The following is a 25,770-nucleotide window of genomic DNA, read 5'->3' as shown; positions in this document are numbered from 1 at the left end:
TTAAGAAATCAACAAATAGCAAGTTCTAGGGAGCATGTGGAGAAATGGGAACCCTAGTGCACTGTTGGTGGGTATGCAGACTGGTGCATCCACTGTGGAAAACAGTATGGAATTTCCTCGAAAAACTAAAGATGGAACTGCCTTTTGACCTGGCAATTTCACTGCTGGGATTATACCCTAAAATTCTGAAACACTAATTGAAAAGAACCTATACACCCCTATGTTCATAATAGTGTTATTTAAAATAGCCAAGTGCTGAAAACAGCCTAAGTGCCCAAGACAATAAATGAGTGGATCAAAAAAAACATGGTACATTGACACAGTAGAATACTATACAGCAGAAAGAAAGTAGGAGCTCCTACTTTTTGTGGCAACATGAATGGAACCAGAGAGTATTATAGTAAGTGAAAAAAGCCACTCAGTGAAAGAAAAATACCATATGATCTCACCTATAAGAGGAACCTAAGGAACAAAACCATCAAACAAGCAAAACAGAAGCAGAGGCATGGAAACAAGGAACAGACCTACAGTGACCCAGCGGGGAGGCAGGAAGGGCATAAGGCTAGAAAGAAGGGGAAGGACTAGTCAAGGAACATGGACATGAAAAACAGGGAGGGTATTGATTGTGGGACAGGGGAGTGGGCTGGCAGGAGAACAAAAATTGGGACATCTGTAACGGAACAACAATAAAATATTTAATTAAAAATAAACTAGCTATTTTGTTTTGTTGATTTTGTATTTATTTGTTTTGCCTTTGTTTCTTTGTGTATTTCGGTAGCCCAAAGATTCTTTATGCTCTGTTTGATAGCCAAATATTCTGCTAATTTGACCTTCAATATTTTCCCTCCCTCCTACCTTGCCTTCCCTCTGTCCTTCCTCTTAACAGAAAACTTATCATGATGACCCAATCCAATTCCCTGCTTGAGGTCCTGAGATGGCTTTTGTCAGGGCTTAAATAAGAACCCACATTTGATTCTGAGGCTATTATTGCTCAGTCTACCTAGGCTGTTTTATTTTGTATATTTGTTCATTTTGTTTTGATTATCACGAAAGTTTATGGTTTGTGATATGTTGTTATGTTCTGTTTGTTTTTCATAGTAGATATTATTTAAAAAATCAATTTACACAGTGCTGACAGTTGGTATAGTCCTAAACTATCCTTTCATATAAATTCAAGTTCCCTAGCCTCTCGGATTCCAAAGACTTTACTGTTTTAATATCACTACGTGGCTTAAGAAAAGGATGAAAAGCAGCTGTGTGTTATGGGAATCAAATTAAGCAATTGATGTTTATCAATACAATCTCTTTTATGTTTACAGAATGGTGAAGATTTGTTCTCAGTGGTGGGTTTCCATTTTCTCTCAAATGCTTTGATATTTTGTTTTATGGACCATTTTCATTTTGGCTGGAAAACAAATGGAAATTTCAGATTGAAGAAAGAAACTTCTGTCTGCCAATATTTAAAAGACCAACATCCTATCTGTATGAACCCTTGTCTTTTTTGATCCCTATTCTAGGGCCAAAATCCATAAATGGTGTGATGCAAAGTACCATTGACTGCTGCAGGATATAAAAAGGCTGATTTCTTCCCCATATTTCCTCAAAAAATTTAGAAAATATAACTTCAGGGCAATTTTCCAATAAACACATAGTGTAATAATTCTGTATATTATAATGAATGGCTACGACTACAAATAGAAAAGCACCCCTATGACTGGTATTTGAGCAAATGATAGCATCAAATCTTATCGTATTGCAATATTAACACTTACAACTTTGGGAAAGATAGTAAACCAAATAAATTTGCTTGTGTTGCACTTTATTTAAAGAATCATATTTTAAAAATTATTTTATTGTTGTTCAATTACAGTTGTCTGTATTTTCTCCCCGCCCCCTCCAAACCCACCTCTCTCCCTTTCTTCCACCCTCCCCCTTGGTTTTGTCCGTGTGTCCTTTATAGTAGTTCCTGAAAACCCTGTTTCCCTCCCCCATCCCTTCTGGCTATTGTTAGATTGTTCTTATTTTCAATGACTCTGGTTATATTTCATTTGCTTTTCTCTTTTGTTGATTATGTTCCAGTTAAAGGTGAGATCATATGGTATTTGTCCCTCACCTCCTGGCTTATTTCACTTAACATAACGCTCTCCAGTTCCGCCGCTGTTGCAAAATGTGTATAAGCTTATTCTTTCTCTCTGCTGTGTAGAATTCCACAGTGTAAATGTACCATAGTTTTTTGATCCACTCATTTGCTGATGGGCTCTCAGGTTGCTTCCAGCACTTGGCTATTGTAAAGAATCATATTTTAAAAGCTTATTCAATGGCTTCAAATTTAAAGTCATTAACTAAGTATACTATCATTTTTTTAAAAAAACCTATACAAACACTCCTTTGATAATCAAAAGGTTTAATGTAATTATTGTTTATCAAGGCCTATTGGTTTCAAATAAGTGATATTCCAGATGAATTGTATATTCACAAAATCCCTATTTAGTGAGTTTCAATTTCAGTACATTAATACCTATACTAGTTTGTTTTTTGTTGTTCATAATTATAAGACAAACTCTACTGACATAATTGCTTTTTTCAAAGTATTATTGCTTAAAGTATAGAACTTTATCTCTCTAAAAAGAGTCGCCAAGTTGTTAGAAGTGGAGCTAGGATTTTAAACCCCACTGTACCTGCTGCTAAATTGCTGCTCTCTGTTATGTCCACATCCTTTGTCGTACTTATGTGGCAACAAGTCAACTTTGAATAGGTGGGTTCATCACAAACAAGAAACTGTTTATCTTGAAAATATTATTATTTTAATGATTTGGATGCCAAAATAGAAACATAACTAAATTGTTTCAGGTAACTGGGTTGATTATGGTTAGACTATTTTCGTGTGTTTCTGAGGTCAGACTGAGAAATAACATTTGGGAAAAAAAAGGAAATAAGACAAAATAGCCAAGGGGCAAATATTAAGAACGAAGAGCATTACTTGGCAATACAATATAAAAAAGACTCTAATAATTGCAACCAATAATTGAATGCTTATAATGTGCCAGGCACTGTGTTAAGTGTTTTCATCAATTGTCTATATTGACTTTTTACAACTCTGACAGTTATGTACATTACTATACAGTTGCCATATAAATAAATTGTGGTTTGAAATATAAGTAATGTTATGGTCTGATTGTTTGTTTCCTTTCAGAATTCATATAGTAATATCTTAATTCCCAATGTGATGGTATTGAAGGTGGAGTCTTTGGGAAGTGATGGGGTCCTGAGGGTGGAAGCAACCCTCATGAATGGGATTGGTGCTCTTATAAAAGAGATCCAGAGAGCTTCCTAGCCGCTTTCACTGTGTGAGGACATAGAAATATGGTGCTGGGCTGCTGGCTATGAACCAGGAAGATGGCCCTCACCAAAGTGTGTCTGTGTAAGTGCCTTGACCTTAGACTTCCCAGCCTCCAGAACTGTGGGAAATAAATTTATGTTGCTTGTAACCTACCCAGTCTGTAGTATTTTGTTATAGCAGCCTGAACAAACTACCTTTGGTAGCTCTCCCAATATTTGTTACTTAGTAACTTAGTAATAAGTTATCTATTACTTAGTAAAGTTACTAAAATGGAATTTGAACTGGCCAACAAGATTGAGAGTTTATTTGATTAACCACTATGATCTCCTCATAGAAGGGCATAAGAGTATCTTTTATTATAGTAGAATGCTCATGTGTATGTATATTTAATAAGTTACTTATTACTATTATTTTGAGACTTTTGTAGGTGAGGAAACTGATGCATGGAAGGATTAAGTCACTTGCTCGATCTAATCTACACAGCTCTATTAAAAAAACAACTGAAAGCTGTCTTCCCTACGAATTCATGAACTTTTCTCATTTAACTTTTACTACATACTTAAACGGCAATTTAGTACTTATTTTATGCCAAGAACTAGTTTGAGGCAATTCTTCAAAATCTTTAAGTCAGAGAGATTTTGTCATTAATGGATGAACCAAACACAATCGTTACCTTTTTTGGAGTCTTGGTTTTCCAGAGAGGTGTCAAATTTTTATAGTTCTATAACTTTACCCTGACAATTCTTTTAGTGACCTAAATAGAAGTGCTTGTTTGACTAAGTGTTTTAAAACTAACATTTATTTCATAAATAAGTGCCAATTTTCAATGAAATGTAATAAATAATTTGTTTTTAAAGATAACTCTCCAAATCACTAACAGTAAAATGCAAGTATGTACTTTAGTCTCAGGATGCCATGTTTCCTGTTCACTATAATTAAGATAACACAAACAATGTGACTAGAACATAATACAGAATTTAAAAAAATCAACTGTGAATCAAAGAAACAAAACTGCTTTATTAAGAAAACTTGCCTGCGATGAATATAGGATTTGATATTAAAAATATTCTAACTAGTTTTAAACACAAATTTGATTCTTGATAAACTTGCTGTCAAATTGACTCCAAACCAAGAAGTAAATAAGTAAAATTTAATGTCATTTGAGATAATACCTAAATAGTTAATTGCCAGTTATTATCTATTCATTCTTCATAGATAATGCCCTAATACCATACATAGATAGTAGAAAGTTTTTTTGTATTGCTTCTTTTTATTTTTATATATTTTATTGATTATGCTATTACAGTTGTCTCATTTCCCCCTTTATTTTTCTCCACCTTGCACACCCCCTCCCACCCACACTCCCCCTCTTTAGTTTATGTCCATGTATCACAAGTTCTTTAGCTTCTACATTTCCCATACTATTCTTGCCCTCCCCCTGTCTATTTTTTACCTACCATCTATGCTACTTAATCTCTGTACCTTTTCCCCCTCTCTCCTCCTCCCATTCCCCTGTTGCTAACCCTCCATGTGATCTCCATTTCTGTGGTTCTGTTTCTGTTCTAGTTGTTTGCTTAGTTTGCTTTTGTATTAGGTGTGGTTGTTAATAACTGTGTTTGCTATCTTTTTACTGTTCATATTTTGATGTGTGCATGGACCAGCAGTGCCTGCGACGTTATGGATGATCAAGACAAATTCACACAGACTACCGAGTCCTGTGGAGAAAAAGGGGCAGGCCACTCTCTCTAGGGGAGAGTATGCACACCCTTGCCTAGACAGGCTTTTACTATTTTTGTTTTTTTGCACAGGAATTCAGGTACAACTTAATTATTGTTAGGCAGTAAACAGTAGATAGTATACAAAGAACCATTAGGGCTTCTTCTAAGTCAGAGTCTATCAGCTAAAAAGGCTATAAAACTGTGGGAATATAAACTCATATTTTGCCTGGGCCTCTATCATTTAACTAAAAGCAATCTTGGGAAAGCAGGCTTCACAGGATTGTTAGGAATTCTTTCTTTTGCCAGATCACACCAGATTCTGCTCTAGCTGGCAAGGGGCTGCACTGTTATCCCCATCACAGGTTTTCAGGCTTAAGTGGACTAGAGCCAGAAGGCACTTCTCCCAGAGGACTTGGGGACTGGGCTAGGTCAGAATAGCCTGGGGGCGAGGGTCCGTCACGCCCTCTTTGTTGCAACCCCCCCAAGTCCTTCCATGATGGCCTCCCAAATGATCCTGTCTGGCTTAGGTTGCCCCCCCTCTGAGGGGTTTTACCAGTCTCTGACTGTCCGACCATGCTTTGGGGGCAGAGGGATAAAGCAGAGGCAGCATTTGCTACCAGAGACAAGCTTTGTTTCCTCATGGCTCGAATTCTGGAGGTTGCTCACTCAGCCTTAGTCATGAGAGACAGTTACAATTCCTGAAACCAGGCAGGGCAGTTCCCAACAATATTTTTTATCTTCTCTTTCTTAGATAAGTTCCTTTAACATTTCATACAATAAAGGCTTGTTGGTGATGAACTCCTTTAACTTGACCTTATCTGAGAAGTACTTTATCTGCCTTTTCATTCTAAATGAAAGCTTTGCTGGAGAGAATAATCTTGGATGTAGGTCCTTGCCTTTCATGACTTGGAATACTTCTTTACAACCCCCTCTTGCCTGTAAGGTCTCTTTTGAGAAATCAGCTGACAGTCTGATGGGAACTCCTTTGTAGGTAACTACCTCCTTATCTCTTGCTGCTTCTAGGATTCTCTCCTTCATTTGAATCTTGGCTAATATAATTATGATGTTTCTTGGTGTGTTCCTCCTTGGGTCCACCTTCTTTGGGACTCTCTGAGCTTCTTGAACTTCCTGGAAGTCTATTTCCTTTGCCAGATTGGGGAAGTTCTCCTTCATTATTTGTTCAAATAAGTTTTCCACTTGTTGCTCTTCCTCTTCCCCCTCTGGTGCCCCTATAATTTGGATGTTGGAACGTTAAAAGATGTCCTTAATGTTCCTCAGCCTCTCCTCATTTTTTTGAATTCTTGTTTCTTCATTCTTTTTTGTTTGGTTGTTTCTTTCTTCCTTTTGGTTCATTCCATTGATTTGAGTCCCAGTTTTTCACCCATTAGTATTGGTTTCCTATGCATTTTGCTTCATTTCACTTAATGTAGCCTTTATTTTTTCATCTAATTTGGGACCAAAGTCAACCAATTCTGTGAGCATCCTGATCACCAGTGCTTTGAATGGTGCATCTGATAGGTTGGCTATCTCTTGGTCCCTTAGATGTATTGGCTCTGGGACTTTGATCTGTTCTTCCATTTGAGCCTTTTTTTTTTTTTTTTTTTTTTTTTGGTGTGGTTGCACCTATTATGTAGTGAGGGGTGGAATCTTAGGTGTTCATCAGGGTGGGGCAACCCAGTAGCTGGGTTGTGACACTGTATGTGGGGGCAGGGTCAGAGAGGGAACAATGGTACTTGCTCTGCTCTCTCTCAGATTTTGGTCCCCTCTGCCAATTACCACAAGCAAATTGAGCCCTTCTGGTGCTGGTTCCAGGTGGGTGGGTTTGCACACGTTCTAGGTCCCTGTGGGTCTCTCCAAGGAACTCTCCTGTGAGGCTGGGAATCTCTCCCACACCTCAACCCCCACAAGTGTTTTCAGTCAGTGCTTTTAGGCTTTATTACCTAGCACTGAGACCCTGGGTTGTGATGTTTGTCCCGCTGCCCAGTTTTTGTCTGGTTTATCTGCATGTGAATGTGTGACCGCAGTCAGCCAGCCACCTTGCATGCCTGACTGGGTCTGCTCTTTGCCACCCCACATCCAGGGTCTGCCAAATGCCGCCTGTATGCCCAGGTCAGCCAGCCACCCTTTTTTCTGGCCCTGACTCCTCTCCAGAATTCTGGCCAATTCCATACCTCTTACAGGTCTGGATGAATGGTTGTTGGACTTCTGTATAGTTCAATTTCCTGTAAGTTCTAGTTGGGTTTTTTTTTTTGTTTCTAAATTTTTGTTGTCCTTAATTTTGGTTGTGCAAGGAGGCACAGTATGTCTACATTTGCCTCCATCTTGGCCGGAAGTCCAGTAGAAAACTTTTTGATATGATATTTTCTTGGTTATTTATTTTTGACTTGGGCAAGACCCTCAGACCTGCAAATAAATGTTAATTAAAGCCAATTTTCCATTATGCTTAAAGAAAAATAGAAAGGGACATAATATAACTTCTGAGTAATAAATTATTGAGTATGGCATTTGGTTTTAGAAAAATAAAAATTTGAAGGCACACCAGGATGTTCACCCATATCAGTATGTCCAGACCTTCTAGTTTGCACCCAGAGGAAAATATAAGAGCTTTAGTAGTTTCTGGTTGACCAGTAGTCTTATTTTACTTCTCATTTTTCAGAGAATTTTGGGGGCCGGGATTCTAGGACATAAAATGATGCTGTAACAACTTTGTTGTTGAAATAGATCAAGATAGCTTCCTACCAAGTACTATGTTGCTGTCACAAGGGAAAAATGAGTCAATTGTGTGGCATAACCTAATTTTATAATGCAGATGTCACATGTTAGAGTACAGGGGATACGATTAATTGCTTATGGCAAAGGAGAAATTATTGCAAGAAATTTAGAAGATAGTAAAATAGACTATTAGTATACATTTGATCTATGTTAACCACATGCTTAACTCCATTAAAAATACTTAAATTTGCCACAATATATTTATAAAAATGGCATAATTTCTGAGGGAAATTGTTTTTTTCCTGTTCATTTGTTTTGGGTTTTTATAGTGATGTAGAGTGAAATGACTTTGTGTGCTTCATCTCCAGTGTCCCTTTCACCCTTCCCTCTGCTGAGACTTCCTTTTCCTCTTCTCCTTCACACAGCTCTAATTTACAGTACTGCTGTGTGTGCAGTCTTCAGGAAACGTGAAATGGAGCAAGAGGCTGTCTAACGGAAGGGAGGAAATGTAACCACTAAACAGGTGCACACAGAAAATAAATAAAAAATGAGAAATCAGACCCCCTGGGTGCTGTACAAGGAGCATTCTCTGAATAACTAATTTGGTAGCCCTTGTGCCCTATGAATTATTGTTCTGATTTATTCAATCACACTGTCTAACAAACTCAAATTGCTTAACACTGTACTTATTCTGTATGCAACATGAGAAGAGAGCAATTTCTAACTTCTCACTTATTAAAGGAATAAAGTGATTTGGTTTTTGTTTATTTCATTTCAGTTTCCTGCTATACTGGAGAACATGTTAATGCTTGAAGAACACCTGAATTATGTTGTATTTTTAAATTTTGCCACATAATGAACTGTAATATGGCAATTGCTTAAATACTAACTGGTTGTTTGATATAATATTCTACATAGTATTCTCCACTTTAATCCTTTACTAAAGATTTATTGAACACCTACTATGTGTATCCCTTCCTGCTATGTGCCAGTTGATCCTCAGACTACAGCCATTTGGAAATTTTTATAATATTTCAGATCAGTCACTCTACATAATATAATCTAAAGTAATGTCTTCCATTTTGTTCTAGCAATGTATTCCATTATTTCACTAGTCACTTTCTAAACACATAAACCACCTGTAGTTAAAGTCAGTTAAATTTACGTGTATCTTTGTTTCATGGTCACTGTTAAGTTTTAAGTGTATTCTAAATTCTAATCATCACAAAAATCACCTTATGTACTATGTTATATACTATTATTACTTTTACTTTATAAATGATGAAATGAAAATTCAATTAAATAACTTGCATACCACTAGTATATATATGCACTCAAAATTGGTCATAATTCAGAGAAAAATCTTTTCACTATTGTATGTATTATCTAGATGCCAAGATTATTAAAGTTGTTTTTATACATTAACAAATAAAATATAGTATTTACAGAGGTTTTTTAATTTTCATTTTACCTAACTGACTATTTTTTCTTTTTAATTTTCAAGAGAAAAGTGGTAGAATAATTTCATAAAATGTTTCTTTAGATATGACATGGCTATTTTTCCATGGATTTCCTAAGAAAATAATTGATATAGATGACAAAACTTAAAACCAAATGAGTTACATATCAATTGCACTTCAGGGTATTTCATTATCTGTTTAATTACATTGACATGTTTGTTTATTTGTTTTCTTTGAGATAATATAGCCTTATCTCTTCATTGCACATTTTTTGGGCTGGTTTTTTCACTATTCCATCCAATTCATTCAAGGCCCTTCCTCCACTTACCTTTCATCCCACTCATCTGCAAAACATTATCTCAAAATAAACCCCCACTGCCCAATTTCCTAGAACTCACATGGCTTAAAGTTGTCTCTGGAAGTCTCAAAACAGGTTTATTGATTTCATCATCAACTCCTCATCACCAATCTCAAATTACCATTAATTCTACTATGTTTTTCTGGCCAACTTACCTTACGTCTTCCCCAACAATTTCAAATTCCCTCTATTGTCTTAAAACTTTCAGCTGCTCCCTTTCCTTATTCATCCTTATTCATGTTTACTCTGGGCCAGACACTACGACATGCCATTTAACTTTCACGACCACTTTGAAACATTTACTCTCAAATATTTAAATGGCATCTAACTCTTAAAATGCTGAAATCAAAACATACCAACAGCCACTTTTCTGATGTTCCTTATCTCAGTAATTGGTGCCATCATGGATCCAGCTGATCAAACTGGACAGTTTAGAGGTATCCTTAACACCCTTCCTTCAAGCTTTATATTCAATATATATCAAGTACTTATCATTCTATTTTCTTAATCTCTCCCAAAATTGTCTAATTCTGTCTAACTTTAACACTATCACCTTAAACCATGTTACTGCCATCTTTCACCCGGTCCCTTGAAAAATCATTTTAGTTTTCTATGCTGTCTAACAAATTACCATAAAATCGGCACCTTAAAATAATATGTGTCTATTAAAGTTTCTGTAAATCAGAAGTTTGATAGGGTCCTCAAACTTCTCACAAGGGTCTCACAGGTTTAAGTCAAGGTGTTGGTCAGGCTGTGTTCTCGTCTGGAGTTCAGGATCTTACAGCAGCCTTACCGAGGTTGCTGGCAGAATTCAATTCCCCGTGACTGTAAGGAGGAGGACTCTGTTATCTCCCTAGCTGTTGGTCAGGGAGTGTTCTTAGTCCCCAGAGCAGCAGCCCCCAACATTTTTAGCACCAGAGACTGGTTTCTCAGGAGACAATTTTTCCACAGAAAGCCGACAGGGGTGGGGGTGGGGTATGGAGCTCAGGCAGTAAGGTGAGCAATGGGGAGCAGGATGAAACTTTGCTTCCTAGCCTGCAGCTCACCTCCTGCTGTGCAGCCTGGTTTCTAAGAGGCCACGGACCCACTGGTGCCCTAGAGCCTACCCTCAGGTCCTTGACATGTGGTTATCTCCAGCAGGCAGTTCACAATATGGATACTCATTTCTTCAAAGCTAGCAGGATAGTGTTTTATGCTTTGAATCTCTTCTCTTTTTAAAGGGCTTTTCAAGGGCCTCACATGATTCGGTCAGGCACAGGATAATCTCTCTTTTATTGATTTCAAAGTCAACTGATGAGAGACCTTTGTTACATTTGTAAAATTCCTTCACCTTTTTTCATATAATACAACCCACTCATGGGAGTTAAATCTCAACATATTCATAAATTTTACCTACATTCAGGGGAGTGAGGACTTTGGGGTCTACTTTAGAATTCTGCACACTACAATTGCCAAGTATTGTAGCACCCAAGTGCATTCTGACCCATCGCCATTCCATTCTTTATTGCTGAATCATCTCAAACATAACTGTGATAATTTTGTTCAATAAATTAAATTACTTTTGCTTCCCATTGATGTTGATATTAAAATAGCAAATACATTTTTATAGGGACTATAATAATTAGCATGGTCTCTTGTCCCAGCCCACCTTTCTAGCTATATATCTTACCAAGTTCTTTTACTCTCTGCATTTCAATCAAAAACATTTCCTCTTGGTTCCTTTAGTTATCATGTTTCTTCTTAGCACAGAGAATTTTGCATACCCTGGTGTGTCTGCCTGGACCTTCCTTCTGCTCCTTTTCATGTAGTTATTCTGACTCATTCTCCAGATCTCACATAAACTATCACTTTCTGAGGCTAATGCCTCCTTTTATAGGCACTCTTTGTACTATGTAACTTTTTCATAGCACTTTTCAAAGCTGAAATTGCCCTGTGTTTGTTTCCTCCATTAAGCTTCCCAGGGCAGGAACTGATGTGGGTTTTTATATCTTTGTGCATCCCCTGTGTTTGAAAAAGTTCCTTAAACAAATCCCCATTGAAATATTTGATAACTAATCAACTAAATGAATACAAGTTTCTCACGTGACATGTTTTTACATTTGGCTTTGGAAAGAAATATATATTTCTATTTATATATGTTTATAATTTATATTTAAAGTATAATTAACATTGCTTACCCTTTAATGGAGTATATACAGAGTTACCGCCAAAATGATGGTATTTGGAAATTTTCATGGTTCAGATTTTGAACAGTTTAGAATAAATTGTTTAATCTTTTATAGTCATGGGGTGTAAGTCATTTTAAGGCACATGAAAATATTTGTCGAAGTATTTTCTAATTGTAGCTTTAAATTTAGCTTTTTAAAAAAGAACAGTACTTTATGTGCTGTGACTATTTGAGAGGCATCTTAGTATTAAAAGTTGGAGATGGAATAAAATCTAATTCAAAGGATAATAACAAAGTAAAACTGCAGAAACTGACATAGACCAATACAAATCTGTTTTAGTTTTAAAAAGTAATTAACCAGGTTGATTTTATTTTTATCTGATTAACTCTTCTTTATGAAACTGCATACACAATATCCCAAGCTAACATTAGAATATTAATTCAAATAGAAGAAATGTGCTAACCCTCCATGAGATCTTCATTTCTATGGTTCTGCTCCTGATCTAGCTGTCCTTTTAGCTTGCTTTTGTTTTAGATGTGGTTGTTAATAACTGTGCATTTGCTGTCCTTTCACTGTTCATATTTTTTATCTTCTTTTTCTTAGATAAGTCCCTTTAACATTACAGAAAATAAGTAGCATAGATGGTAGGTAGAAAATAGATAGGGGGAGGGCAAGAATAGTATGGGAAATATAGAATCTAAAGAACTTGAGACACATGGTCATAAACTAAAGGGGAGGAATGGTAGGGGTGGGGGGGTGCAGGGTGGAGGGGAATGAAGGGGGAAATAGAACAACTGTAATGGCATAATCAATAAAATAAAAATTAAAAAAAATATTATTAAAAAAAAGAAGAAATGTGAAAGGGAATAAAATCCTGCCAAATATAATGCTACCAAACAGATTTTGTTGTTGTTGTTAAATATGACTGATTGCTTCATTCACCACATTTTGAAGATTAAATTTTCTTAATTCTGTTTTCAGATTCCACGTTCTAAGAAGCAAATTCAAGACTCTACAACCAAGTGTTCTGAAAGGTGTAGCACTGAATAATTTCTGCTTTCAAAGTTGTCAAACTGTCAAAGCACTAGCTGAGAAAGCACTATCAATAGTCACTCATGTATTTCTTATTTTAAACATATTTCACCAATTATAAGCTATTTTCTTATTTTAGTGGATGTGTTGAGTGATATGATTTCTTGGGGAATTTTGAAGTAAAAAACTAGTCCCCAGAAAAGATTGTTCTTATAATACATTGTACGAAATATTAAAATCCTATTATTAGATTACAGATTTAAGATTGTTATACCTTCTAGAAGAATCGATCCTTTATCATTATGTAATATTTTTCTTTATATCTGCTAATATTACTGGTTTTGATGTTAACATTTTGTAACATACCCATTCCAACTTTCTTTTGATTTGAATTTTCATATCTTCTCTATATGCTTTTGTTTTTAAATTATTTTTTTACTTAAAGTAGGTTTATATTAGACATCATAGGTGAGTCTTACTGTTATACCAACTCTATTAATGTTTGCCTTTTAATTGGAGTATTTAAATCATGTATATTTAATGCAATTATCGAAATAATTTGACCTAAAGCTACCATTTTGCTAGTAGTTTTTTGCTTGTATGACCTTTTTTGTTCCTCCTTTTTCTCTTTATCTTTTACTTTTTTGATTACTTAAGCATTTTAAGGTTATATCTTGGTTGATTTATTAGTTATTATTACCTGTAAAAATGTTTTAGTGGTTGCTTAAAGGTATAAATATATATCTTTAAATTATCAAGGCCAATCTTTAAATAATTACCACTTCACGTGTGTATGAGAACATTACCATAGTACACTTTAATTTCTTCCGTATCATCCTCTACTATTATTTCTACATATCTTATAAAATAAGCAATATATTTATATTCTTATTTTGATTTAGAAATAGCTAATTCTATTTTATGTAAATTAAAAATAATAAATAAAGTCATTTAAATTTATATTTCACAAATTATGATATTTCAGTTCTTGTTTATATCAAAATTTCCAGCTGGTTTCATGTTCCTGCCTGCAGAATTTTCCTTATATTTCTTGGAGTGCTAGTCTTCTGGCAATGGAGTTTCTCAGGTTTAGTTTCATCTGTAAAAGTCTTTACGTAACCTTCATTTTTATTTTATACAAAGAAGTCTAGAAGCAGCATGGTTCCAGGAATGATTAAACCAATAATTCAATAGCATCACCAGCATCCAGTTTCTTTGTATCTTTTGGCTCTTCCATCCTGAACATGTTGACTATTATCTTGTTCTTCAATAATCATAGCATAAATAGGTCAGCCCAAACAATCTCATACTTATCAACCTGAACATCTGAAAGGGAATGTCTTTTGTTCCTTTCCTAGAGCGCCAAGAGAAGAATTTTTTCTCATTGCTCATTGGCTTGCATTAGTGTACAAGGCTAATAAGACATACAACTCTACTGTAGGAAAAGTGCAGTTGTGAAAGTGTTGAAATTAACTGTTGGGTAGTCATCTGTCAGAATCACCCAGGACTTACCCTCACATTCAATATTTCATCATGGTAAGAAATAGGTTTAATACAATTTGTTGGTCTATTTTTCATCTCGTAGAACAGGATTTCTGAGAGGAACTGATCTGAAGACATTTTTTTCTTCAGTCACATAAGAAAGTAAATTCCCCTATAGATCAATGACGTACTAAGACCCTCCCACATTTCAAAGATGTTTGGGGAGTTTTTCTAATGTGCCTTCCCATAGGAAGCCACAGGCAAGCAAGTATAAAATGTCACCTCCAAGTATCTCCTTTGTTTTCACAATCAACTCCTTGTATATCAAAAAGATATTTGCAACAAAAGGAAATGAATGCAATTTCAATAACTTGAAGGAAAGTCAACCTGAGATAAAATGAGAAGTTGTTACAAAGACATATGTAAAACTCATGTTTTTTTAAAGCATTATATATGGATTCATAGAAGTCTATCATTAAATTAGTATTGTGTTGTCTTTTGTACAAGTTTTGATATAATACCCGAAACTTTATCTCAAAAAGAAAATGCCAAAATTGTATAATAACACAGTTAACACAACTTTAAATATCACAGACTCATAAACAGTTGCATGGGATTATAAACACACATTCTTCTGATGTGCTTTTTAGTTACTTAGGGTACTCATCAAATACCTGCATAGCCTCTGTTAAATATTTTCTCGGAATGGACTATTACAATCTTCTAAAGAAGACCAGTTCCAATCATGTTCCTTTTTGCAAAGAGGGGTACCAAATTACTTTATTTGAAGGAATAGTATGAATGAAAGAACATAAGTGGATGATTTGGTACAAGTTATGGAAAAGGGGCAGGAAACTCCAACATACATGCACTGCTTTGGTGACCAGGAAAGTCCCCACCCCCAACCCTGTGACTATGAGAAGCCATCTTAAAGTTCAGCTCTCCTTATTGTCTCCCAGGATGTGCTTGTTAAAGAGATACTCTGACATGCCATTTCAGGGACCCCCAACCTGCACAAGGTGGCTATGTGGTCACCCAGTTCTTTGATGGATTTCACCTGGTAGTTCAGGTATGGAGTCTCAGTGAAGTCACAAAAATAAGGGTCAACTTTGTCACTGGTAGTTTGTGCAATTCCAGTAGTGACTGATTTACACTTCTTTCCAGGTATAATGCATACTCCACTTCATTCAGCCTACTCTCCCAGTTGACACAGTCTGCTTTCTTGATATCCTAAAGAAAGATTTGGCGACCTCGTTGGTCATTTTCTCAACATATTCTCTCTCTTCACGCGGTTAGTGAAGAAAATATCTGGCAAAGTGCTTCAAAGCCACATTATTGTGGTCAAAGTGGTTAAGACATGGATGGGGAGATAGAGGAAGCACAGAGCTCCAGGTTAATCTGGGGGTCTATGACAGCCTTAGAGTCCTGGTGGTTGTTTTGGTGCACCTGCAAGGTGGACATGGTTGCCATTGCCAGGTGGCTGTGGAGAGGTGGCTGTGCATGCTAGAGCAGTGGCCTTGGGGTGGTCTAAGGGCACTGTGAGGAAGTGGCGAAAGACTGGATCTGGATGGCAGGCTGGAATGGGGTTGAGCAGGTGGTTCATCCAAGCACTGTTGAAGCGGGAAACTGGTGACTCTCACCAAAGATTGTCTTAATCATGCGTTTCTTACGGTGGGTCTTGTTTGCTCTCTGTAGTTTCAAGAAATGGGCCCCCCTTTTGCCCTCTGCAGTGGTATGTTGGAGCAGGTCTTGATGTGCTTGGGAAAGCCACTCATTGTGCCTCTCTTCTCAGCTCTGCATTTAATGATTTCATATTGGTAGCTTGATAGCCATGGTGGAAATATTTTCATCACAAAAATCTGCAAACTCTACAAACCAGGGCTGTTATTACTTAAAAGAAACAGTTTGCCAGCGTACCACTGCCTCTTGGATAGCACACATTATCTTCCACAAAGATCACTAAAATATTCCAGAACTATTAGCTCCCTCTACCCTTCCCCCGTTACCTTACAATCTTTTATTTTTCAGGCTAAACATTTTATTTACTTAAGTGTTTCTTCTAAGTGCACTGTTTTGTGTAATCTTATCATGTTGGTCTTATTCCCATGGAAAAACAAAACACAACATCTGTTAGATTAACTAGGCTAAAATTTGATATCCCAAACTATACAGCATCTTTTATGGCAAAACTCTATGTTCCTGGCAGACTGGCACCATCACACTATTATCCTTATTTTTTACCTTATACAGTCAAAACCACTTGAGGTTTATAGACAGCTGTTTATATCATTAATTCACATTAAATTTAGAGTCTTTAACTTTTTGAATATTATGGAAAATTCACTGTATTTAGGCCATATATTTAGTTCAGCATTTGGCAAACTCTTTTCTGTAATAGGTGACCATATAATTATTGTAGACTTTAACCATGTATTCTTTGTTACAACTATGCATGATGTTTTTATATCATGAAAATAGCCAGGGGTAAAATAAGATTGTGGACAAGATTGTGTTCTAATAAAACTTTATTTATAAAGACAGGTGGCAGCTAGATTTGACCCAAGGGTCATGGTTTGCCCATTCCTGATCTTGCCCACCAGAGTTGAGAGTGTCACACCACATGGTCTTAACCAAGTGCTCCAAGGTGCAAACTGCTCTTACATTAAGTGCTCTTAATATGGGTTCCCTGAAAACAGATAAATTTTAGTGGGTCTATGAACTCTGAAAATGTTCCCTAAAATGTTTTGGCCATGTATACTTTCTGGAAAAGAGAATAAATAAATAAAATCATATTCTCAAAACAGTCTCTAGCACACTCTTCACTGCCATCACCTCAAAGAAGTACATGAATCTCTGCCTTAAAGTGATATCGTAATGCCAAAGTAATTAGGATGCTCAAGCCACTTGAATAATTGCTAGGAAAATAAGCAGACACAGGAAAAAGTAACAGAGACATGCATAGGATAAAATACATAAAAATCTATATTCACATCTATATAATCACTATAACACATAATTAAATACAATTCTGGATTGCTGCGAACTGGTTTGATGTTATGTCAGCCCAGAAGGAATAAAGTAGATGGATTCATTCAAGAGCAAAAAATCTATTAAGAGCCTGTTATGAATCAGGCTTCTTTCTGTGGTAGTTCCAGAGCCTCCAAGAACTAGAACAACACTGTCGTCACTCACTCATCACTTGCTATACAAACAGTGGGTTTTTTGTTGTGCCCACATATTTTAATATAAATTATAATATAGACAAATGTATCATAAGTTTGACAAAGGCTGTACACTATTGGAAAGCAGGTGCAAAGCCATATAAATACCAGAATAAATCACAAAACTAGAAGTTGTTATATATACTGTATATGTATATCTATGTGTATAGCTATGTAATCACAAAAGATATTTCTACTAAATTGTTAGCTTAGGCACACCCTTACCATTGGGGAATGTCAGGACATATAGAATATTTCGGAGCTAGTGCTTTAAAAAAAGATTTAATTTAATTTTTAGAGCTAGGAGAAAGGAAGGAGACAAAATTGATGTGAGAGAGAAAAATCGATCAGTTTGCCTCTTGCATGCCCCCAACTGGGAACCTGGCAGTCAACCCAGACATGTGCCCTGACTGGAACCCAACTGGCTACATTTTGGTGTGCAAACCGGCGTTCAACCCACTGAGCCACACAGCCAGGGCTAAGAACTAGTACTTTAATAAAAAATTATTTGAATTAGTCTTATGCACATATGGCTGACTTCAAAGTTAATGTTTATAGAAAAAAAACAACTGTATTCCCCCCAAATTTTTTACTCAATGTTCCATAATATTTCATATTGAAGATTTATTGTTGATATGAAAATAAGTGATTTCTATGCCACTTATTTTTGTTTTATTGCTACCTGTTTAGAATAATAAAAACACTATATTAATAAAAATTATATCTTGAAATTATTATTTTTTTGGTTAAAATCTAGCATAAAATCCTAGATTTTACCTTAGGCTGACAATGCCTAAGATTTTTATTTTTATTCATCAAACACCTACAAAAACAGATGGCAAGGTAAATTATAAAATATTAGTCTAATTTTGGAATAATTCAAAAGTTACTGTGGCTATAAATATAAAATGTCCATAAATGCTTTTTATACACAGACCTAATGAAATGTAAAGGCTTATAATTAAGGGTAAGTCAAGCAGTCAACATACTTAATCAATTGTGATGTAAGCATAGTGAAAATTTAGAATGATTAAAATACTGTAATCTGTTTATTTTTATTAATCTGTAATGTGACTATTAAAAGGGCTGTATTTTCTTTTAAAGTAACTTAGTTTCTACATTTGGGCAAAGAAATGTTGACTATACACCAAAAGGCTCTTTATCTGACCTAATAATTTCTAAAACCAGCACAGGTGAATAAAAATTATGGCCCAATTGTACGTGTTTTTCACATATTTTAGGAGAAGGAGTACAGAGGTAATGCTGTAGACACAAATATTTTCTATATATGAATACACACCCTCCCAGTGACTGGGAGGAAAGTTTTAATTCCCACCACATAATGGTCCATTTGCCTGGAGTGTTTCAGAATGGTTCAATAATCACTAGCCATGTGTGTAGTTTGTTGAATTATTTAAGCTTATTTCCAGGGGGAAAAAAAGACAGGGAGGAAGGCAACTGATTCAATGCAAATGAAAAGCTTTTGAAGCTCCCTATGGTGAAGATGTGATTACAGTCAGACAGTTAATAACGTAGACTTAGAAAAATCTGAAGGTTTTAAAACTGTCTGGCCAGTCAGTAAATGAGGTTTTTCCACACTATCGACCAACTGCCATGCATTGTAATGGTTTCAGATCTGTTCGGAGTTGGAGTGGACCCACAAATGAAGCAAGAATACCACCCCCTGTACTTACGATGATTAAGAAAAGTAGTTTGTAAACCTTAACGGTTTTCCTTTGGATTTGGGATTGAGTCTTTAGCACATTCAGTTTAAGAGCCATGCACAATGAGCACTGCTCTCTGAAAACTGCGAGACAGACGTCAATTGTTGATTTGAAGAGTACCTGCGTGTTGGAACGATATCTGTCCTCTTAAAATGACCAGCACCTTTCCACCCATGGACATTCCATGCATGTGGTGTAACTGGAGGAAATGGCTGCCAGAAAAATTCCTGGGCGGCAGTATTCTTCCTGGTTATTAGATCGGACTGAAGTAGAAATTTGGAGACCTAAGATTTTATTTTAGCTGCTGCTCAAAACCCATTTGACACAACTGTAGAAGATGCAGTTTTACTTTGCAAAATGTTTAATATTCGTGGGGTATGAAAGTTTCTCTGTCTACAAATCTCATTGCAGAGATGATAGATATTTTGTGAGTTTCACAAAGATATTTTGAAAATTAGACAGGTGTTATATGTTTGAATGCAGGGAGTCTTTGAGGCATCGAAATGGTTTTAGAGAAGTTTGAACTTGTTTTGAAAAAATTAAAATAATGTCAGATATTACACTGAGTTAAATAAAGATGACTATAAAATTTGCTCTGAGCTTTGTGGATAAAATTTCTCCCTAAACTCAAAATCCAGTTTAAGTGGCCAGCTTACCTAAAATCCTATGTGTTGTTTATTTTGTTGCCATAAGCATGAGAGAAGAAACCATTTTTTAATATTTTACCTTATTAACAGATTTTGATGCTCTACTGTAATGATTTCTATTACAATGGAGGAGTTTGTCCTCAGGGCCAATGGTAGCCTGCTAAATGGAGTTGCAGTAACCCTATTTTGGTGTGTGTCTGTGTATTTCTTTCATTTAAAGGAATAGAGGCAAAAATATACTAACATTTCCAATCATCTAAAAGAAACTTTGAACTCCCAGAGCTAAGCACTGGACTTTCTTCTGTATCAGGAAAGGTTTAAAATTTAGGTAATTTTACATTTATCCTTAGAAAAATTGTATTATTCACTTTTCTTTTAAACATGTGAAATCTCATAAATCATGCAAAAATAATCTTTAAAGTAGATGATTAGTTATATAGCAAATAAAATATCTTTAAATATTCTATTTCATGCTCTCCAACCATATTCGTTAAGAGTACAATATTTACCTTGGAAAAGGACCCAGCCTTTAAAAATGTTTTTTTAAAGCTCTATTATTGATGGAATTTACATCTTGAATTTAATCAGTAGTTTGCTCTATGCTATACCAGAGTCATGAAATCTCCAAGTTCTCCATTATGTGTAAAGATTTTTTTCAAATGAGAAATGAAAAGTTACTTTTCTTTTAATAAAGTTTTTGCTTTTCCCCTTGCAGACTTGTAAAGAAAAAAGTATGAAATATTCATGTATTATCACGAGTAACTATTTAAAGCTTAACTGGTTTTTTGTTAAAACCAGAATAAACTTTTTTTTTGAGAAAACACGCCAGAAAACACTTGTATGTTATTATTTGAATAAATTTCCACACAGTTATATTATTTATACCAAAGAGAGAAATCATTCTTTTATTGTACAGCACAATTGAAAGTAAAATTTTCCTTTCACAATGTTTGGTGAATTCTTTCCCTATTTTAACATTTGATTTCAATCTATAATTTTTTTTATCAAGAGTCAGAATGTTTAATTGTAATTAAAACTCAAATTGTTTAATTTGGCATAACTATGGTACTATTTTAATCTGGAAAACTGCCACACGAATAACTTTTTCTTCTCCAAGATTATCAATGTATACAAGTAAATTTTAAAAAATGGATCATTTAAAAAATTTTACTCTCACACGTCACACTCTGCTCCAGAGTAATAAAATATTCCAAACAAACAGGCAACTTTCCAGCCTTGATTGGAAAATCAACACTCTTTCCATACAAATCAGAGGTCTACATGAAGTTACTGGATAAAGATATATTTCTTGACATGACTGTAAGACGAACATTAGGATCTATATTAAAGGTCAAGGATTTGGCTTTGGAAAATCCTAAATGCAATCTTCTAATGCAAGACCATATTCTCATTAAGAATGTTATTTCTATTTTATATATACTTAAATTAGGCAGATTTGATTGTGTCTCAGGAAAACAAAAATGTAGAGTATAAAAGCATCAGGGTCTAACATCATCCTTTTAACAGTTTTCTGCTAACATGCAAATAAGCAAATGGGATACCTTTAAAAGGAAACCACTATTTTCAAAATTTTATGTGGCTATGTGGGATAGAACAGAAAGAAAAAGTGCTTAAAATTAATATGAGCTAAAAATGTTTAAACTTAGTATATGGACTATATAATGCAGAGTGTCTTTTTTTCTTTGTATAAGATTTGGGTACAAACACATGGTTTTCCAAAGTTAACATGTGACCTTTCATGAAATATTGGCTAGAGAATTTGCTTAAGTAATATTAACTGCTATATTTTATAGATACTACGAGAATAAGATTTCAGGAAAATTGAATAGGCAAATATAAGTAGCAAAAAATAGAAACTACAAGAAACTCCAATAAACTTATACAAGCTAAATATTGAAGAAAATTTATATAATAATATTATTTTGTATAACATGAGTGAAAGCTTCTTATTGCTTAAATTAGTTCAATATTTTTTCAATGATGGAGCTTTAATATACTATGTAAGTAGAATTCAATCCAAAAACATTGCATGACCATTTTTGCCTCTCTAGTTGTCCCAGTAAAATAAGTGAATATAAACAACTTAATTGTAAAACATCCTGTAATTTGACTGCCAGTAATAGTTTTGCATTACTACTTCCTCTAGATTTTGAAGTTGTAGTTTCCTCATAGGACTACTAATTTTGTTTAGAAGATGGATTGCTAACAAATACCAGCTTCAGCACATCCAGAAATTACATGTGGTTAAAAAAATAAAACAAAAAAACTGTGTCTACTTCACTCAGCATTTTATGGGTGTGAGAATTGAAGTGGGGAGGGGAGAAAAGAGGTTTTTAATTGATTCTTAGAATCCAGAGAGAGTTGAAAAGGTCAGTATGCAGAGTAATCAAAAATGTGCACACCAAAACCAAAACTAGTGAAAGAAATAAACCTGGGTAAGACTAGTGCAAGTTTTTTTGTTTGTTTGTTTTTACAGGATGATAGAAAAGTTTCTACATTTAAGACTATAAAGCTCTTAAGAAACATACATGCTTAGAATATTAAAATGGATTATTTGCCTTATTTGCTTGGGAAAGTCCCTATCAATAACAGGTGTGACTTAACTGCATTGCATTGAAAAACTAGATGGTTCATTAATAAAGAAAGGAAGAAGTTAGAATGATAAATCAACAGGGACTCCTAGGGAGTTTTATATTAGGCAGTAATTAAATAATAGTTCATGTTGCTTTCTTTCACTGGGAATTACATCCTTTTCACCTCTACTCTGCTAACGCAGAGACATCCATTACGAGGAGCAGCTACAACACTTGTCAGATGCAATCAGCTCCAAACAGCTGAAGGCCAACTGACGTGTACTCTCTTAAAGCAGGGTTTCTTCCCCACCCCCCAAGCCCACTGTCCTTTCACGTGCATGCAACAGTCAAAAGGGATCACATCACCTAATGAAGAAAAACAGAAGCATATGGTAGGAAGGGGTCTCAGCAGGAGGTGACTGAAATGCCAAGGCTTACACATAAACAAAATATATGCAAAAATGTGTGTTCATAGAAGCTGTCAGCCACAGTTGCAGGAAATAACAAGCCTGCAAAGGAAGATAGAGTTTTACTGTGACCACAGTTACCTAGGAGTCTGTATTTTTAGTTTAATTTTTTATTACTCTATAAAGTGGTGCACCAGAGCAGGCTAGTCCCAGAGAGTTAATTATGCATAAGCAGTTGCAAAGTTCGATTTTGCTGCATAATACTGAGCCACATATTCGTCACAGTTTATTTTACTCATACCTACTGCAGACTTCTACATGACAGCCGAATTGCAAACTGTAAGTGACTTCGTCGCCACCACCTTCCCGTTTGCATCCCATCACTATGCAAGGGTAAATGTTGAACTAAGTTCATGAATTCTCCCTGCTTTTGTAACTTAAATATAAGTGCTCATATTTCCAGAGGTGTATTAATTAATATTTTAGATGTGCATCGGGTGTATTTTTCCTTATTATTTCTTTCAAATTCGCTTCTGTGCCAAGTTAACAAACAGTCTTAATCAAAATCCTTTCTTCCGGTAATGGCTCTGATCGCGGGAATGCAGCTGTCCCGCTGCATCGAATCTTTGTCAATTGCCAGTGAAAATGCACATTATCCTCCCTTTTGACTTGTGAGCTTTCAGGTCAGGAAAACTTTAGTGTTATCACTTTGTATAATCAGTTGGACTGGAACCTTCAAGCTTGTGTGTCCTTTTGCTATGAACGTATTACTGTTCCATAATGATATGGTTAGAACTGGGGGCTTTGTAAGGACAATTCAAAGACAGAACTCTGTGATTTCTGAAATATGACTCCAAACATTTTATGCACCTGTGCTGACAACAGATAAAACGAGTTATTGCTCTAAAAAGCAAGGGTGATATGGGCTCTCCTGTGGAGAGTTCCAGTAATGAAAAAAACATATTATCTTCTAGTTGAGTTTTAAATTTGAGCAATTAAACTATTTTGTGTTTTATATGAGGGATAATCATGTCTCTTAAAAATTATATTTTAAGTAAATTTTATTACCATTCACTATGTGTTCTCAATGGCACCTAAGAGAGAAAATATAAAGTTATTTTTATTTGTTTATTTCAAGGACAATATTAAAACAGGTCATACACTTTTAAGTCTTATAAAGAATCCTTTGTTTAAAAGGAGCCTAGAATTACAGATTGCCTTTGCAATTAATGTCTGTCTAAAACTAGGAATGTGATTGGCTATGCAGCAAAATTATTATAATAAAATTTAGCTTTCCCAATGTTCCAAATGTTTCATACCCATTTATTGATCTAATTGCCTCATTTCATGCACATAAATGAATGCCTGGCACCTGTGAGCAGTTTTTTGGGAAGTGATGTGAAAGCACTTTGGTAGCCATTGACAGGATCAGAGTATCAAGGCTTCTGCACTATTCTGTACTTGGGGCTAGAAAAGTTCCTGACACAATACCCTCCTGTCACATATTCTTACTGTTGATGGTATCATGTCTTTTGGGGTCTCTTTAAAAATGTTTGTTCTCCCTTGACAATGTGGCTCAGTTGGTTGGGTGTCCTTCTGCAATGTGAAAGGTCCCCAGTGAATTTCTAGTCAGGGCACATGCCTAGGTTGCAGGTTCAGTCCCTGGTCTGGTTGGGGAATATAAGAGAGGTAACCGATTCAAGTTTCTCTCTCACATCTCCTTCTCTTTCTCCCTACCTTCCTCTCCTTACCCCATCTCTAAAAATACATAAAAAGCTTTAGAAAAATGTTTGTTCCTCTCTTTTGCTCTCATCATTTCATCCTAAAACTTCCATTTTGAGTAATTGAGGATATCAGAAAACACACAACTTGAGAATTTGCATCCTCATGAAACACGTGCTTCTAAATTAGCATCAAATGGGTCAAAATGAAGACAGAATTCAAACGTGTGGCCATTGGTTGGAGACTATGCAGAAACAACTTATTGAACCTCAAATTCTGCTTCCAGTAAAGTGGGCCGTGTCTTACCCAACTTCTCTGAGGACAAATATAGAAAATTGGATTGAAATATTTCCCAGAATCATTTTTTCCTTGGCTCTGATTCTTTAGGTGGATCTAAGACAGCTCTGCTTGGCTGAGAATTGTCCCAATTGTCCTTTTAGCTACTTCATTCCAGGCAACAGGAGAGCAGAGAGAGCAACTTCAGGCAAAATGTTGACTCCTCGTGGTGTGCCTTTGATTCCAGCACGAAAGTCACGCTCAGCATCCTGCTCTGCCCCCAATTCAGCGCCTAACGCTGGTGTGGTAGCAAAAGCTTGCCTGCAGTACTTCTTCAATTTTTTTTTCCTCCTGAAGAACAGCCTTTCAGACACTTTGGGCAATTTGGTTTTAAAATGTGGAATAAAGAGGCTAGGTTGGTAGTGCTGGGGGTGGGGTGAGGAAAGCTGCACTACGCAATTATTGGGATAATTTAAAATAGAAAAAAAAGAAAGTTGACAAGATACTGTGGTCATTATGTATTCTGGTTAAAAAGAGTTTCTTGGGAAAATATTTTCCAGGAGGGAATAAATATTTCTGGGCAATCTCTATGATAGTTTTTAATGTTTGCTTATTTTTCTCCTGTAACCATTTGAAAAAGTCTTCATGAGTAAATGAAGCAAACATCTAATAATAGCTTAACACAATCAAAAACAAGAAATATCATTATTACCATAACAAATATTGTCAGTTTTATGGTAATTTTATTATTAAATACCTCTTGGATAGAGCATTTATGATTTTTCTCAATTACCATAATCATGTATAATTTGTAAAAGATAATGTAATTAATTCTTCACTAAAAATATTTAAAGAAACTGACAAGTTTTTCTTAATGAAAAATACATATGGTAGTAAGAATTTTGAATG

The sequence above is a fragment of the Artibeus jamaicensis genome, unplaced genomic scaffold (genome assembly GCF_021234435.1).
Source record: "Artibeus jamaicensis isolate MK-2021 breed Jamaican fruit bat unplaced genomic scaffold, CSHL_Jam_final scaffold_1964, whole genome shotgun sequence".
Classification (NCBI taxonomy): Eukaryota; Metazoa; Chordata; class Mammalia; order Chiroptera; family Phyllostomidae; genus Artibeus; species Artibeus jamaicensis.
This window is presented reverse-complemented; position numbering follows the sequence as displayed.